The following is a 16,202-nucleotide window of genomic DNA, read 5'->3' as shown; positions in this document are numbered from 1 at the left end:
AGAAGTTAACTTTTTATAAATTAGATATTATTTGCTTTAGGTAAGAAAGTTCTGCTATTCAGGTGAATCTTCAAAATTTTAAACAATTACCGAAATAGACTACATTAAATTTAGCTTAGATAAGTTGCCTTAAAGGAGGAATCCAGCAAGGATTCTAGAAATTAGAAGTAATGACCTGGGAGTCCACATCTCAACAGTCCAGCCCTATTTCTCCATCTGCAAAACTGGAATCATAACAATAGCGATGCTAATACTAATAACACTGTACATTATCTCATTTGAGTTTCCCCACAGTCTCAGAAGCTGGAGTAATTACTATCCTTTCATTGTACAGATTAGGAAAATGAGACTCAGAAAGGGTGAGATTAGGAAAATGAGACTCAGAAAGGGTGAGTGATTTACCCAAAGTCACACAGCTCATCTTCAAGGCAGAGTTCGGTTAGAACCTCCGCGTTCCCTTCTACACTGCTGATGGGAATGTAAACTAGTACAATCACTATGGAAAATAGTGTGGAGATTCCTTAAGGAACTAAAAGTAGAACAGCCATTTGATCCAGCAATCCCACTACTAGGTATCTACCTAGAGGAAAAGGAGTCATTATATGAAAAAGATATTTGCACACACATGTTTATAGCAGCACAATTTGCAATTGCAAAATTGTGGAACCAACCCAAATGCCCATCAATCAACGAGTGAATAAAGAAACCATGACATATATATATACAATGAAATGCTACTTGGCCATAAAAAGGAATGAATTAATGGCATTCACAGCAACCTGGATGGGATTGGAGGCTATCATTCTAAGTGAAGTAACTCAGGAATGGAAAACCAAACATCAAAAGTTCTCACTCATAGGTGGGAGTTAAGCTATGAGGATGCAAAAGCATAAGAATGATACAATGGACTTTGGGGACTCAGGGAAAGGGTGGGAAGGGGGTGAGGGATAAAAGACGACAAGTTGGGTTCAGTGTGTACTGCTTGGGTGATGGGCGCACCAAAATCTCACAAATCACCACTAAAGAACTTACTCATGTAACCAAACACCATCTTTTCCCCTAAAAACCTATGGAAATAAAAAAATGTTTTTAATTAAAAAAATGAAACAAAACCTCTGTGTTCCAACTCTCAGTCCTAGGATCTTTTTCCCTCCCCAGTTATGCAACCCAGCAAAAAGATAACTAGCGAAGGGGAGGGTGGGATTAACTCACATGGCCTTTGTGGGTTTCTCATTAGAAGAAACTGTTCTTTCCCTTGCTTTTCCATTGTGGTTTTTCTTTTTCTTTTTTTTTTTTTTCTGATTTTCCCATGAACTACCTCGTTCGGATATACCCAGTCTAGCTTCCTGGAACCATGCGGAAAAGCTGCTCTCAAAGCCTCCTCCTCCCTTTTTTTCCCTTCTCTTTTTCCAGTTGCAGCTGCAGCCTGGGCCCTGAGTGCCAGCTAGCCAGCAGCTGGGAATGCCTGCATTTTTGGGAATCCAGCAGACCAAGGCCCCGTTTTTTTCTATCACCAGTAGGCACTTTCCCCCAGAAGGCCTGCCAAAGCTGTCTCCAAGGCCCTGACAGTGTCCTGAGGGCCCGGAGAAACAATTGAACAAGATTAAGACCAATAAAACAGACTTCGCTTCTAAAAGATGGCCAGACGCTCTCAACATGGCAGAAACTGGAAGCATCAAGACTTAGAAAATTGTATCTTAGAAAACATCCCATCATCACTGGAGTGCTATTGAATTTCCTTTTACTATCTTTTTGACATTGGAAAAAGGCCCCAGGCCCCAGGCTGGAGGTCAGGAAGAGCAGAGCTGTGGCAAGCCTAGAACCCGGGCCACTGAGCCAGCTGCTTTCAAAGCCACGTGTGCAGGGGAACAGCACAGAGCTGTCTGAGTCTGGAATCGTCCGTCTGGAGTCTGAGCTAGGCGTGCCTGTGGGTGGCACTGGCTAATTGCTCTCGTGTTTTCTTTCAGTAAATAGCACCCTTGTTCAGGTCCTCTGAATTCCTGTTGAGGAAGCAGGAAAATGGTCAAGATCCCTGCCCTCTGGGGCTGGCATTTTACTGGGGGAAGCAGATAATAAAGAATACATGTGGCCGGGCGTGGTGAGTGGCTCACGTCTGTAATCCCAGCACTTTGGGAGGCTGAGGCAGACGGATCACCTGAGGTCGGGAGTTTGAGACCAGCCTGGTCAACATGGTGAAATCCCATCTCTACTAAAAATACAAACAAAAATTAGCCAGATGTGGTGGTGCACACCTGTAATCCCAGTTACTAAGGAGGCTGAGGCAGGAGAATCTCTTGAACCCGGGAAGTGGAGGTTACAGTGAGCTGAGATCTCGCCACTGCACTCCAGCCTGGGCAACAGAGCGAGACTCCATCTCAAAAAAAATAAATAAATAAAAGAGGGAGGCAGGAGGATCAGGTCAGAGGAGAAGTGATGACGGAATCAGAGGTTGGAATGTGCACTTCGAAGATGGAGGAAGGAGCCATGAGCTAAGGAATTCAGGAAGTTTCTACATGCTGGACAAGGTCAGGGAACAGAGCCTCTCATAGCATGCCAGAAGGAATGCAGCCCTGTGGACGACTTGGTTTTAGCCTGGTGAGAAGCATTTTGGACTTCTGGCCTCCAGAAGTGTGAGATAATGAATGTGCATTGTTTTAAGCACTCGGCTTGTGATCATCTGTTACAGCAGCAACAGGAGGCGATCACAGGGATTTAGGCAAGCTGGGGGAAGTGTTCCAGGCACAGCCACAGCAGGTGTGAAGGCCCTGAGGCAGGGAGCATATTTGGAAGGCTCCAGGAACAGTGGGGAGGCTGGGGTGGCTGGGGCAGTGTGGATGAGAGGAAGAGATGAGAGAGGGAGTAGGTTGGTGTGTGTGGTGACAGAGACCTTGGAAAAAGCTCTGACTTTTGCTTGGAGAGACATGGGGAACCCCTGCAGGTCTCATCAGAGATGTCAGCAGGTTGAGTGGAAAGGACCTTGTTGGGACACATTCTTTCCCAGCTCCCACACTAACCAGCATGACATCAGGGATGTCACCGTGCTATGGCGCCCGCTCCGAGGGCAGGGGACTTTGTTTTGTTTACTACTCAAGACACGGAACCTAATCACATCTGCAAAGACCTTTTTTCCCAATAAAATCACATTCCCAGGTTCTGGGTAGACACATCTTTGGGAGGACCAACATTCAGCCTAGTCCAGCCCTCTGGCTCCTGTTCACAGCCCGGGGTCTCAGGAAACAGAGCTGCCTCCAAAACGACACCTGGACCCACAGGCATGCGTGATCAGTTACAAGCTCTTCCCTTGCGCTCCAGATTAGAGACTTCCTTTTCCCGAGCTCTTTATCCTGTGTCCAGTCCCACGTGTTGACTGCCATCTGGAGCTGACATACCTGGAAGTGAAGTGATGACAGAGAGAGCACCCTAGATAAAATGAGGGTGGTAGCTACTTGGGGGCTCAACACCCACAGCAGGGCCCCTGCCATTCCAGACCTCCCTGGGCAGAAGAAACCTTGCCTTTCACTTTCCGTCCCTCCTGATAACGTGCCCCTCAACCTTCACCTGTGGGCAGGTCTATCCTTGCCTTTTTCTCTCCCTTCTTCCCCGTCTTTCTGCCTTTTGCCTCGCTCTTTGGGTTTTCAGGAAATATCACCCACTAAACCATCAATACATCCCATTTTGCCTGGGGCAGCCCAGGTTTACGTGGGTTGTCCCAGTGTGATTAGAAACAGCAGCCTTTTCACTCGAGATGCCCCAGTTTGGACAATAAATTCTATGGTCCTGCTGCACAGGAATACCCTTTATGAGCCAGAGTTCATCAACTTGAACAATGTGCCGGACTCCATGGCAAGGCATTAAAATTCCCACAAAGACACCTCAAGCTGTTTATTTAAACTATGCAACAGAGAATGTGATTTAAAACACAAAAACCTGAAACCAGGTATAAAGTCGCCATCCAGCCTCCCAGCTGTTCAAGTCAAATGTTTTCAAGCCATCCCCAATTGCTCTCTGTCATTTGTATCATTTGTGCCATTTGTCAGCAAATCCTATTGGTTCTGCCTTCTGGACACCTCTAGAATGCAACGCCTGCTGTCCACTCCCGGCAAGGCCACTGGCATCTCAGGCGGAACCATTGCAGGGCTTTAAACAGAAGAGTGACATGCTCCGGCTTGTATTTTAACTGCAACATGATCCTTTTAAAGCATTCACCCGTTCCTGTCACTCCTCTGCACAAAACTCTGCCAGGGCTCACATCTCACTCACAGCAAAAGCTTAAGTTCTCACAATGGTCCAGGAGGCCCTGTGTGATCCCCCATCTCCTCCCAGTCGCTCGGCTGGCTGCCCTTCCTAATGGTGCCCTCATTCCCTCCACTCCTGCCTCCTGGTGGTGCTGCTGGTCCTCAGGCAGGCCATCCACACCCACTACTCCTTGTCTTGACCTTTCTAAGGCCATGCAGATGTCCCTCCCAGGGAGGCCCCTCCTGGCCCCCATCTGAGATGATGCACACAGCCCTCCCCAGCATCCCCTTACCCCACTCCCTTGATCTCTTTCTCCAAAGCTCTGATCCCCACTCATCTTCCTATTTGTTTTATTTGCTGACCTTATAGATCTCCCATCTGCTCCCACTAGAATCTCAGCTTTGAGAGGACAAGTATTTTGGTCTACTTTGTTCACTGCTATGTCTTGAGCTACTAAAACATATCTGGCACATAGTAGGTGCTTAACAAATATCTACTGAATTAATGAATGAGGATGCTTAGACTTCTTAAACAATTATCCATCTAAAACCAACTTATAAATAACATAAAACTACATTTTTTTAAATTTATAAAACAATTACTTGTTTTTACCACTACATACCACTATGTAATGGCTAAAATCCGAAATACACCAAACATTGCGAGGACATAGAGCAGCAGGAACCCTCACTGGTTGCCAATGGGAATGCAAAATGGTGTAGCCACTTTGGAAGACAGTTTGACAGCATCTTCCAAAGATAATTATAATCTTACCATACAATCCAAAAATCATATTCCTAGGAATTTGTCAAACTGATCTGAAAGCTTATGTCTACACAGAAACCTACATATGGGCTGGGTGTGGTGCCTCATGCCTATAATCCCAGCACTTTGAGAGGCTGAGGCAGGCAGGTCACCTGAGGTCAGCAGTTCAAGACCAGCCTGGCCAACATGGTGAAACCCTGTCTCTACTAAAATACAAAAATTAGCCAGGCATGGTGGTGGTGCCTGTAATCCCAGCTACACGGGGAGCTGAGGCAGGAGAATTGCTTGAATCCAGGAGGCAGAGGTTGCAGTGAGCCGAGATTGCGCCATTGCATTCCAGCCTGAGCGATGGACTGAGACTCTGCCTCAAAAAATAAAAAATAAAAAACCTGCACACAAATGTTTATGGCACCTTTATTCATAAATGCTAAAACCGGGGAGTAGCCAAGACATCCTTCAAGAGCTGAATGGATAAACTGTGACATGCCCATGCAATGGAATATTTTTCAGTGATAAAAGAAATGAGCTATCAAGCCACGGATGGACCTAGAAGAACCTTAAATGCATATTGCCAAGTGAAAGAAGCCAATCTGAAAAGACTCCATACCAGTTAAATGACATTCTGGAAAAGGCAAAACTATAGAGACGGTAAAAAGATGAGTGGCTGCCAGGGGTTTAGGGTGATGGAGGATTGAGTGGGCGGAGCACAGAGGATTTTCAGAGCCGTAAACCTACTCTATGTGATACTGTCATGGGGGCTCTGGGACTATGCATTTGTCAAAACCCAGTGCCTGCAGAAAGCAAACAGTGAGGGAACCCTAATGTAAGCTAAGAACTTTCATTAGTAACACAGGAGTTCCCCCTTATCCGCAGTTCTGCTTTCCGTGGTTGATTACCCACCGTCAACAGCTGCCTGAAAATATTAAATGGAAAATTCCAGAAATCAACAATTCGTAAGTTTTCAACCGCGCGCCATGCTGCACAGCGTGAGGAAATCTCGTGCCATCCTGCCCAGGACATGAGCCTTCCTTGTGTCCAGCATATCAACGCCGTGGACACTACCTACCTGTCAGTCACTTAGTCGCTGCCTCAGTTATCAGATGGAAAAAAACATAGGAGATATGGGACTTGGTGGCATCCACAGTTTCAGGCATCCACTGGGTGTCTTGGAACATGTCCCCTGAGGATAATAGGGGACCACTGTAATGTATAAATAGTGGCTCATTCATTGTAACAAATGTCCTGTGCTAAATGCAAGATGTCAATAATGGGGAAACTGTCGAGGGGAGGTATAGGGGAATTTCTATACCATCTTCTCAATAATTTTTTTTTTTTTTTTTTTTGAGATGGAGTTTTACTCTTGTTGCCCAGGCTGGAGTGCAATGGCGTGATCTCGGCTCACCACAACCTCAGCCTCCCGAGTAGCTGGGATTATAGGCTTGCGCCACCACACCCAGCTAATTTTGTATTTTTAATAGAGACGGGGTTTCTCCATGTTGGTCAGGCTGGTCTCAAACTCCCGATGTCAGGTGATCTGCCTGCCTTGGCCTCTCAAAGTTGTGGGATTACAGACGTGAGCCACCGCACCCGGCCAAACTTTTTTTTTTAATTAAAAAAACAGTGATATAATGTGGCAGTTGATGCCATTGTCCTGGAATGGAGTCACCTCTCACAGCTCAAATAAGGTGCTGGCCTCTGGACCCGCTGTGGGGAGCTAAGTCCACCAGAGGAGTGGGAAACCACATTGGCACCATATGCCACGGCCATTCAGGCCTCACTGGGCAGGGATGGTCATTGGCACAGTAAGTCAACCTCTGTTCTTTGCTTAACATCCAGAGCAATTAAAGTAGTGGTAGTTGGTTCAAATATAATCATAAATACAAAGGCAGTCGTGGACACCAAAGTCACATGTCCTCAGTCACAAAACACTCAAGCAAGTGATTGGGAATATTGTCATTGTGAGGTAAAGTGTCTCCGAAGACAGCTGCCATCAACGCCTTCCCCCACGCCAGATGTGTGTGCTGCACCCCCCATGTGGGCAGGCCTGGGACTGGTTTTGACCAATAAAACGGGCAGAAGTGAGGCTGTGCGAGAGACTGGCAGCTTCCACGTCCCTTCTATTGGAGACAGCCACCGTGTGAGGAGTTTGAGCTACTCTGAGCACACAGTGCCACAGCAAAGCCTACGGTAGCAATAAGGAGAGAGAGATGACCGTCCAGGTGCCAACCTGCCAATCATCCAGCTGAGGGGCCAGCCGCCATCTTGAAAGAAGCCATCTCGGACATTCCAGATGCAGCGTACACCACGGGGAACAGGAGAGCCACCCAGCTGATCCCACAATGGTGAGAAATAGACATTGTTGGGTTTTAAGTCACAAGAGAGAACTGAAACTCATTGAAATGGAGACAAAATAAAAACATTCTCAGAGAGAGCTTTCAGAATCTCTAACATGGGGGTCCGCAACCCCTGGGCCACAGATGGGTATCAGTTCTGTTAGCAACCAGGCCACACAGGAGGTAAGCCGCAGGTGGGCAAAGCAAAGCTGAGCTCCGCCTCCTGTCAGAGATCAGCAGTGGCATGAGATTCTCACAGTAGTGAAAACCCTATTGTGAACTGCGCACGTGAGGGATCTAGGTTCTGTGCTCCTTTTGAGAATCTAATGCCTGATCATCTGTCACTGTCTCCTGTCGCCCCCAGATGGGACCATCTCATTGCAGGGATACAAGCTCAGGACTCCCACTGATTCTACATTATAATGAGTATGTAATAATAATAGAAATAAGCACACAGCACATGTAATGCACTTAAATTATGCCAAAACCATTCCTGCACCCTCCAGCCCGGTCTGTGGAAAAACTGTCTTCCACAAAACCGGTCCCTGGTGCCAAAAAGGTTGGGGACCACTGCTCTGACACATAGTCATGCTCCCCAGGTTGAGAGACATTTATTTAGAAGACAGTGCAGCTGTCCTTAGCCTCCCATTCCTAACCATCCCATCTGTTGGGGTCATACTCACCTCCTCTGTGGTTTTACTCACCTTTCCTAAGCTGCATTCCCCAACACATCCACGGCACTCTACCCGAGGCCAAACCTCATTCTCTCCCCCAACTTGTCTAGAGAACTAGTCAACTCCCAAACCCTCCCTCCCTCACCACCATTGCTTCACTGGTACAAAACTCCTTAGTTCAGTGGATGTTTCACATAACTGAAAACCAATCTGGTCCCTTTACGTAGGATTTCCTCATATGAGAAAGGAAGTATTTAGGCTGTATGTGTTGGGGCAGGGGAAACAACAGAAATGTTTTTGCCTTTTGTCTTCTTCTTTAGGCATGTTTTTTATTTCTACCTTTTTTCCCTTAATAACATGGAAGTTAGGCCAGGTGCGGTGGCTCATGCCTGTAATCCCAGCACTTTGGGAGGCTGAGGTGAGTGAATCACCTGAGGTGGGAAGTTCGAGACCAGCCTGGCCAACATGGTGAAACCCTTTCTCTACTAAAAATACAAAATTAGCCAGGCGTGGTGGCGGGTGCCTGTAATCCCAGCTACTCAGGAGGCTGAGGCAGGAAAATTGCTTGAACCTGGGAGGTGGAGGTTGTGGTAAGCCAAGATAGTGCCATTGCACTCCAACCTGGGCAACAAGAGCGAAACTCCATCTCACAACAACAACAACAACAAACATGGAACTTTGTGAAATGTTTTGAGACCCTGAGAAGTGAAACAAGAATCCTGCTCGGCAGCCTCCCAGTGCTTCCTTGCTCCACAATTCATGAAAGAGGCATCTGCAGAACATAACCCTGTCCCAGCTTTCAGGGAAGCTGCAGCTCAGAGAGGAGCCAGACACGTGGCTAGCCAGTCCCATGAGATGCAAATGCTGTCATGGAGGAGTGGGGGCAGGTCGTGGAAGCAGGGAAGTGTTGGCTCGGCATTTCGAGAGGAGAGGATGCTCCTGCTGAGTTTTGAAGGCTGTTGTTCTGGAGAAAAATGTGGAAGAATTCAGCTTGGGAAGTGGCCATGTTGACAGGCAAGGAAGGGGAGGGGACTCCCAGAAGAGAGGGCCAGGAGGAGTGTGGTATGCTTGGGAAACCACAGGACGCCCAACATGGTTGGCTTCAGGGTGGCTGTGCCTTTATGGGAAGCCAGGAACCTTGGAGATTGTCCTGCCAGGAATGTGAAACCGTGGAATGATGTAGAGTTAACAGCATCAGGCATGGTGGTGGGTGCCTGTAATCCCAGCTACTAGGGAGGCTGAGTAGCTGAGTCGCTTCCCTGCTTCCACGACCTGCCCCCACTCCTCCATAACGGCATTCACATCTCATGGGACTGGCTAGCCACGTGTCTGGCTCCTGTCTGAGCTGCACACCACCCTGAAAGCTGGGACAGGGTTATGTTCTGCAGATGCTTCTCTCATGAATTATGGAGCAAGGAAGTACTGGGAGGCCACCGAGCAGGATTCTTGTTTCTGCTGCGTGACATTGTGCAAGTCACTTCTCAAGTCACTTTGGGGGTCTAGAAAGATCACTCGTATGAATTGGAACCGAGGCAGGAAGACCTCTTAGGATGCCTCGGCTGTTGTTCTGGAGAAAAACATGGAAGAATTCAACTTGGGAAGTGGTTATGTTGACAGATAGGGGAGTCAGCGTGCTGAGGACATTTTAGAGAAGAGTCAGTTGGTGGCCTGTGACAGCTGGTGAAGGACTGGGCATAGGGTTTTAGGATTCGGGATCTGCATGTCTAGGGATGCTGTTTGCTAAGAAATGGGAATGTGAGAACATGTCTGAGGGTGAGATGTGGAATTTACAATGTCTCCAGGCACCCAAGTGGAGATGCCTAGCCCACCCTGGAGAGGTGGGTCCAGGCTGGGAAGTGAAGCTGGAGCCATCGTCACAGGAGGGAGCGGACATGTGGGCTGCACACAGTTGCCCAAGGAGAATATGAAGAGGGGATAGAAATAGATTATGGTCAGGGAAATAGCATCATTTAAGAAGCAGGTGAAGGAAGAAGCCAAAGACAAGTCAAGACGAGGTAGGAAACCAGCAGGACTTATTTTCTGATCACGACCCTGTTGACCAAGACAAAATCTGGTTCAGACAGAATAAAGTAAAGAAACAGAGGCAGGAACAAGCGGATGGCTATGAAAGTGATCCCTGGCTGTCCTCATTGCTCATTAACCTAGGACACTCCCGTCAGCCTCATAACAGTTTACAAATGCCATGGCGACGACCCAGAAGTTATCACTCCTTTCCATGACAATGACCCGGAAGTTACTGCTGCTTTCCTAGAAAGTTCTAAATAAGCCACCCCTCAATTTGCATTAACCTGCCCCTTAATTTGCATGTTATTGAAAGCGGATAGAAGTGGGTATAAACACAGTTTGCAGTAGCTCATAGGCTGCAGATTCTGGGCACACTGCCTATCAGTTAGCCCTGCTCCACAAGGAGAAATAGCACTGAATAAAATATTGCTGTTTAACACCACCAGATCGCCCTTCGGTTCTTTCCTGGGCAGAGCTAAGAATCCTCCCAGGCTAAGCCCCAGTTTTGGTGCTCACCTGTCCTGCAACAAATGATCTTAAATTTTAATATCAAAACCATAAAAGTGTGGAGAGAAAAATACAGGGAAAAAAATGTACATGATTTTGTGGTGGGGACTATTAGGTCTAATTTCTTGCCAGTCAATAACAATTGAATATTAGCAATTTCAACCTAATACATTTCTAAATGTCACCAAAGACAGAAAATATAATGAATGGTGTTTGGGTTTTTAAAAAGTATACATATATATGTTTTCAAAAGCATATACAAGATTACAATGGGAAAATTTTTGCAACATGTATCTATACCAAGGGTTCATAATTTAATATATAAAGAACTTCCAAAAATCAATTAAAGACAAACACTCCCTCAAACAAAGTGAGCAGGGAACATGGACTGGTGTATTAGTTACCTACTGCTGTGTAACAAGTTATCCCAAAACTCAGCAGCTTAAACAACAAACATGTATTATCTCACACTGTCTGAAGGTCAGGAATCCAGGAGCAGCTTAACTAGGGGGATTCTAATTCAGGGTGTCTCATGCAGTCAGGAGGTACACTGGGGTTGTGGCCATTAAAAGGCTTGCTGGGCCTCCAAGGTCACACCTCTGCTGTTAGTGAGAGCCTCAGCTCCTTCCTGGTTGTCGGCGGGAGGCCTCAGTCTCTCACCATGTGGGCCTCTCCACATGGCAGCTCACTTCAGAGCAAATGAAAGAGAGAAAGACAGATACATATGAAGAGACAGAGAAAGAGAGAGAGAGTGAGTTCACCGCCCGCTGCCTAGTCTCCAAAGACACACAGGCACTTCCACTTAACTTAATTCATTAGAACCTGGCCATTAAATCCAACCCACACTCCCTTCTTTGAAGGGAAGAGTATCAAACAATGTGTGCAGGCATTTTTAAAACCCAAAGGGAAATGTTAAAACACAATGGGAAATTTACAAAAGATGAAATATATGATACAAATAAGCACGAAAACAGCCCCCCTCTGCTTTCAGGGGAAATTAATTACTCCCAGGTCCATAGCACATGGAGTTCTCTCCAGCCTGCCTGTCTTCAGCAGGGCTGTTCCCTCTGCCGGCCGCGCTCCTCCTCTCCCCATCTGGCCTCCTCTTGCAATGGCCCCCTTGTCTCCTGGGAAAAGACTCCCTCCAGCCATCATGCTTGGGCCAAGTGAGCCTCCTCTTATTCCTGTTATCTCATTCATCATGCTGCATTGTAATCACCTCTCTCATTAGCCACCGAGCTCTCTGAACTCAGGGTCCATGACTTCATCATCATTTTACTTCTACTGCCTGGCATATAGTAGACAAATAACTAGGTCTCACGTGATAAATGGTCTACAGAGTGCTTTTAGGGAACACAGAACCCATGTTTCCTGGGTCTGAAAAGAGAAGTCACAAAGACTGGGCTTCACTTCCCAGCCCTCTTGGAACGCAGTCCCTCTGAGTGAGGGATTTCTCCTCGCATAGACACAATCAGCTTGCAGACTCTGCAAACCTGGGCTCCTCCAGTTCTCTACAGCATGGAGGCTCCACAGGGTGAGGCTTATTCATCCGGACACACGATTCACATCTGTTCCTAACAACGGGCATCAAGTTGGCAGCTCAGCCCTGCCATGGGCCACAGTGGGCCACAGTGATAACCCCTGTTGTGTTTCGCCAAATAAACTCTGGAACCCAGAGATCCACCGAGCTGGGACACCCTACCTGAGCCGCAGACACCTCCCCGCAAGCAGACAGCTTGTCCAAGGACTTTCCCACGTGGCGGCAAGCCCGTCAGCTTCTGCATGTCGGCATGTGTCTTGCTCTCCAGTCGTAAGTGCTCTTCAAGGGCAAAAAAACCTCTGCAAACACATCACCTCGTGCAGCACCATGGTCCACGAAGACTCTCACAAGTACAGCCTGGAAAGGAGAAAAGGTGACGAGGAGAAGCTGAGCTCAGGCAACTACTTTGTCGGTGACTTCTGAACACCTCGTAAGTATGGGTCAGCAGTGGCCACAGTGATGCTGAGTAACAAATGTATGGGTGGACACACAGCCACTGCTGAGACCAGGGGGTCCGGAAGCCAAGTGCTGGACCTGTGGCTTGTTGCTTCAACCCTGGGAGGCCCCCGCAGTTCTGGATGTTTGGGGGGTGCACTCATAAGCAGGAAACCCAAGCCTCTAGGCCTCTAGGAAACCCAAGGCTCCCCTGTTCTGGCTGTTACCCCATTAGAGCTTCTGAACTTCAGCAGAGAAGAGTGAATTCTTTCCTGTCCCCTTATACTCTCTGGCTCAGGAAGCAGTGGAAAGATGTAGGGATCCCAGAGCCTCCCTCAAGTGGTCCAGTATTCCTGCGACTGCCGACCAGACAGAAACTCACCAAGTTTTTTACAACAAGCTTGTCCCTTCCTGGTGAGAAGCTCCCCAGATATAACAACAGAAACAGACCCATCAGGTTTTGCCAGGAAGAAAGAGCCGTGCGTAAGTCAGACCTCGTGGCTCCTTCAAACACTCAGAGGCAACATTAATTTGGACTCTTGGATGAAAGGTCTAGCTTGCCTTGCCAGTTCATTTGTAAACTGGACAGCTAGAAAGCACCTCTGAGCGTGGAGACCCACTGCTCCACTGAAGCTTTAAGGGCGGCAAGGCCTTCCTCAGTACTTTCTGTCTTTCTTTCAGCTGCAAATTCAGCAGCAGCATTTAATACGAAAAACAGAAGCTACAGGAAAAAGGGAGCTCCGGAAACAATATACGATGCAAAACCCTTTAAGTTTCAGCTGCTCCCAGTTAGAAGACACTCAACTGCTCCCAGCAAGAGCCCGACAAGGGGCCAGTTGATCAGGGAATTAATGAGCAACAGGAACATGACTCCCTTGGGAATGTTCTCTGCAAACCAGGGACATAGATGGCTCCAGGGACCAGCTGCCCCTCTCTCCCCCACTTTGGCCTCTTTTTCTTCCTCTCCTTATTTCCTCCTGCCCACTCCCCTCCTCTTCTCACTGTTTCTTCCTCCTGTCCCATTATTTCCTTCTCCTCCTTTGTCAGTTCTTTAGTCCTCTCAGGGGACATCCCTCAAGCATTGCAGATTGTGTGGCATTTAAAGCCAAACACATCCCTAAGACAAAGAGGAGAATAATTAGTTATAACAGGCTGGGCATGGTGGCTCATGCCTGTAATCCCAGCACTTTCGGAGGCCAAGATGGGCGCATCACCTGAGGTCAGAAGTTCGAGACCAGCCTGGCCAACATGGTGAAACCCCATCTCTAGTAAAAATACAAAAAATTAACCAGGCATGGTGGTGGGCGCCTATAATTATTCCCAGCTACTCAAGAGGCTGAGGCATAAGAATCGCTTCAACCTGGGAGGCAGAGGTTACACCAAATAAACTCTAGAACCCAGAGATCCACCGAGCTGGGACACCCTACCTGAACTGCAGACACCTCCCTGCAAGCAGACAGCTCGTCCAAGGACTTTCCCACATGACAGCAAGCCCGTCAGCTTCTGCTTGTAGGCATGTATCTTGCTCTCCAGTCATAAGTGCTCTTCAAGGGCAAAAAAAAACTCTGCAAACACATCACCTCGTGCAGCACCAGAGGTTACAGTGAGCTGAGATTGTGCCACTGCACTCCAGCCTGGGCAACAAGAACAAAACACCATCTCAAAACAAACGAAAAAATTAGTTATAACAACAGCCACATTTGCTGAGTGTTTATTATGTGCTAGGCACTGTTCTAAGCACTTTGCAGTCACTAGCTCACTCCTCCAAAATGGTCTGCAGATGCAGACTTCCCCTAATGCTGTCCCCGATTAACACAGGAGGCAGAGGGAGAGAGCAGCCTCATTCAGATGAGAAGCTTTGAAGAAAAGAGACTGAGTGCTTCCTCTTCCACCATGTCTGTAAGGGGGCCCTCTCGAAACTCCCCAGTGGGATTGTAAAGAATCTCATTTCCTTTACAGAGGCTGGTGAAGGCTTGTGCTGTCATCATGTGAACCTAAAAAGGAAGCAACATCTCTCGTTTTATAGGCACAGGCCAATGACGCAGGCAGCAACGGGTTAATAAGCTCAGGATTCTCCCTAGACTCAGCTGGCTGACCAACTGTCCCACCTTTTTCTGGTAGCTGGCATGAAATGGAGCATCAAGCATTTTAACAGTCAGGATCTGCTTGGTTGCAAATAATAAACACAACAAAAGGTGCTTCAATGGTAAAGACATTTATCCTCTCCCTTTACAAGGCATTCAGAGGTAGGGCAGTTCGAGAGGTGGTTAATTCTGCAGCTAATTACAACAGCAAGGACTCCAGTTCTTTCTGTCTTCACTGCTATCTTCATGTCTCTCCTCATGGCATTGAAACGGCTGCTACAGCTCCAGGCAAACATCCACACACAACATCCTGAGGTGAGAAGGGGGCCATCTCTTCCTTCTATCTCTTTCTAGGAGCTAAGAACCATTTCCCAGAAGCCCCCAGTTGACTTCTCCTGACATCTCATTGGCTGCAACTGGGTCACATGTTCCTGCCTGAGCCAAAAACAGGCAAACAGAGTGGGACCATATGTTTGCTTTGGAAACTAAAAATAACATCCTAAGCACCCCCAACCAACTGAACAGACTCTCTCTGGGCCAAGGGAAACCTGAAAAAATGAATTCCCCACCATGATGGGAAGGGAGGTCGGATATACCTCATTATTCCCCCTCCCTGTTGGAGTTTAGGCACAGCTGACTGGCATTAACATTAAAATAGAGCTCATAGGCTGGATGCAGTGGCTCACACCTGTAATCTCAGCACTTTGGGAGGCTGAGGAAGGTGGATCACAAAGTCAGGGGTTCCAGACCAGCCTGACCAACATGGTGAAACCCCATCTATACTAAAAATATAAAACTAGCTGGGTATGGTGGCACACACCTGTAGTCCCAGCTATTTGGGAGGCTGAGGCAGGATTGCTTGAGCCCAGGAGGTGGAGGTTGCAGTGAGTCGAGGTCATGCCACTGCACTCCAGCCTGGAGACAGAGAAAGACTGTCTCAAAAAATAAAATAAAATAAAATAAAATAAAATAAAATAAAATAAAATAGATCATAAGGTTGACAGAAGACTTTATTGTGGCCATAAGATACTAAATTCTAACCTGACTCTAATATAACATCACATGACAGCAGACCCTGAGGGAAATCAAAATTGTTTACCCCAAAATCTATTTCTTGACATATTTTGAAATGACCCTTCAAAATTGTCTTTTTTTTTTTTTTTTTTTTTGAGACAGACTCTTGCTCTGTCATCGAGGCTAGAGTGCAATGGTGCGATCTCAGGTCACTGCAACCTCCACCTCCCAGGTTCAAGTGATTCTCCTGCCTCAGTCTCCTGAGTAGCTGGGACTACAGATGCCTGCCACCACACCCAGCTAATTTTTTTGTATTTTTTAGTAGAGACGGGGTTTCCCCATGTTGGTCAGGCTGGTCGCAAACACCTGACCTCATGATCTGCCCACCTCGGCCTCCCAAAGCGCGGGGATTACAAGCGTGAGCCACCACGTCCAGCCCCAAAGTTGTCTTTTGTGGGAGAAATTTGCATCTGAAGAGAATCTTCTTCCTTTTCTCCATCTTACCCAGATCTAGAAGAGATTAAATGACAGTTTGACATCTTCAAGGTCTGAAAAGAGGTATTTACTGTATTCTCCCTGAGGCTGCATC

At 47.3% G+C, this 16,202-nt stretch overlaps 1 long non-coding RNA gene across 1 annotated transcript in view; it reads right to left on the bottom strand.

The window, feature by feature from the left end:
• LOC119622742 (uncharacterized) overlaps positions 1-16,202 on the bottom strand; it is a 171,902-nt gene that overhangs the window by 82,288 nt on the left and 73,412 nt on the right. The window contains exon 4 of the long non-coding RNA XR_012094614.1: positions 12,243-12,437. This is a non-coding gene — a long non-coding RNA (uncharacterized lncRNA). The remainder of the gene's footprint in view (positions 1-12,242; positions 12,438-16,202) is intronic.

This window comes from Chlorocebus sabaeus, chromosome 11 (genome assembly GCF_047675955.1).
Source record: "Chlorocebus sabaeus isolate Y175 chromosome 11, mChlSab1.0.hap1, whole genome shotgun sequence".
Taxonomy (NCBI): Eukaryota; Metazoa; Chordata; class Mammalia; order Primates; family Cercopithecidae; genus Chlorocebus; species Chlorocebus sabaeus.
Note: the sequence above shows the minus strand (reverse complement) of the source record. Positions and strands in the feature narration are given on the sequence as shown.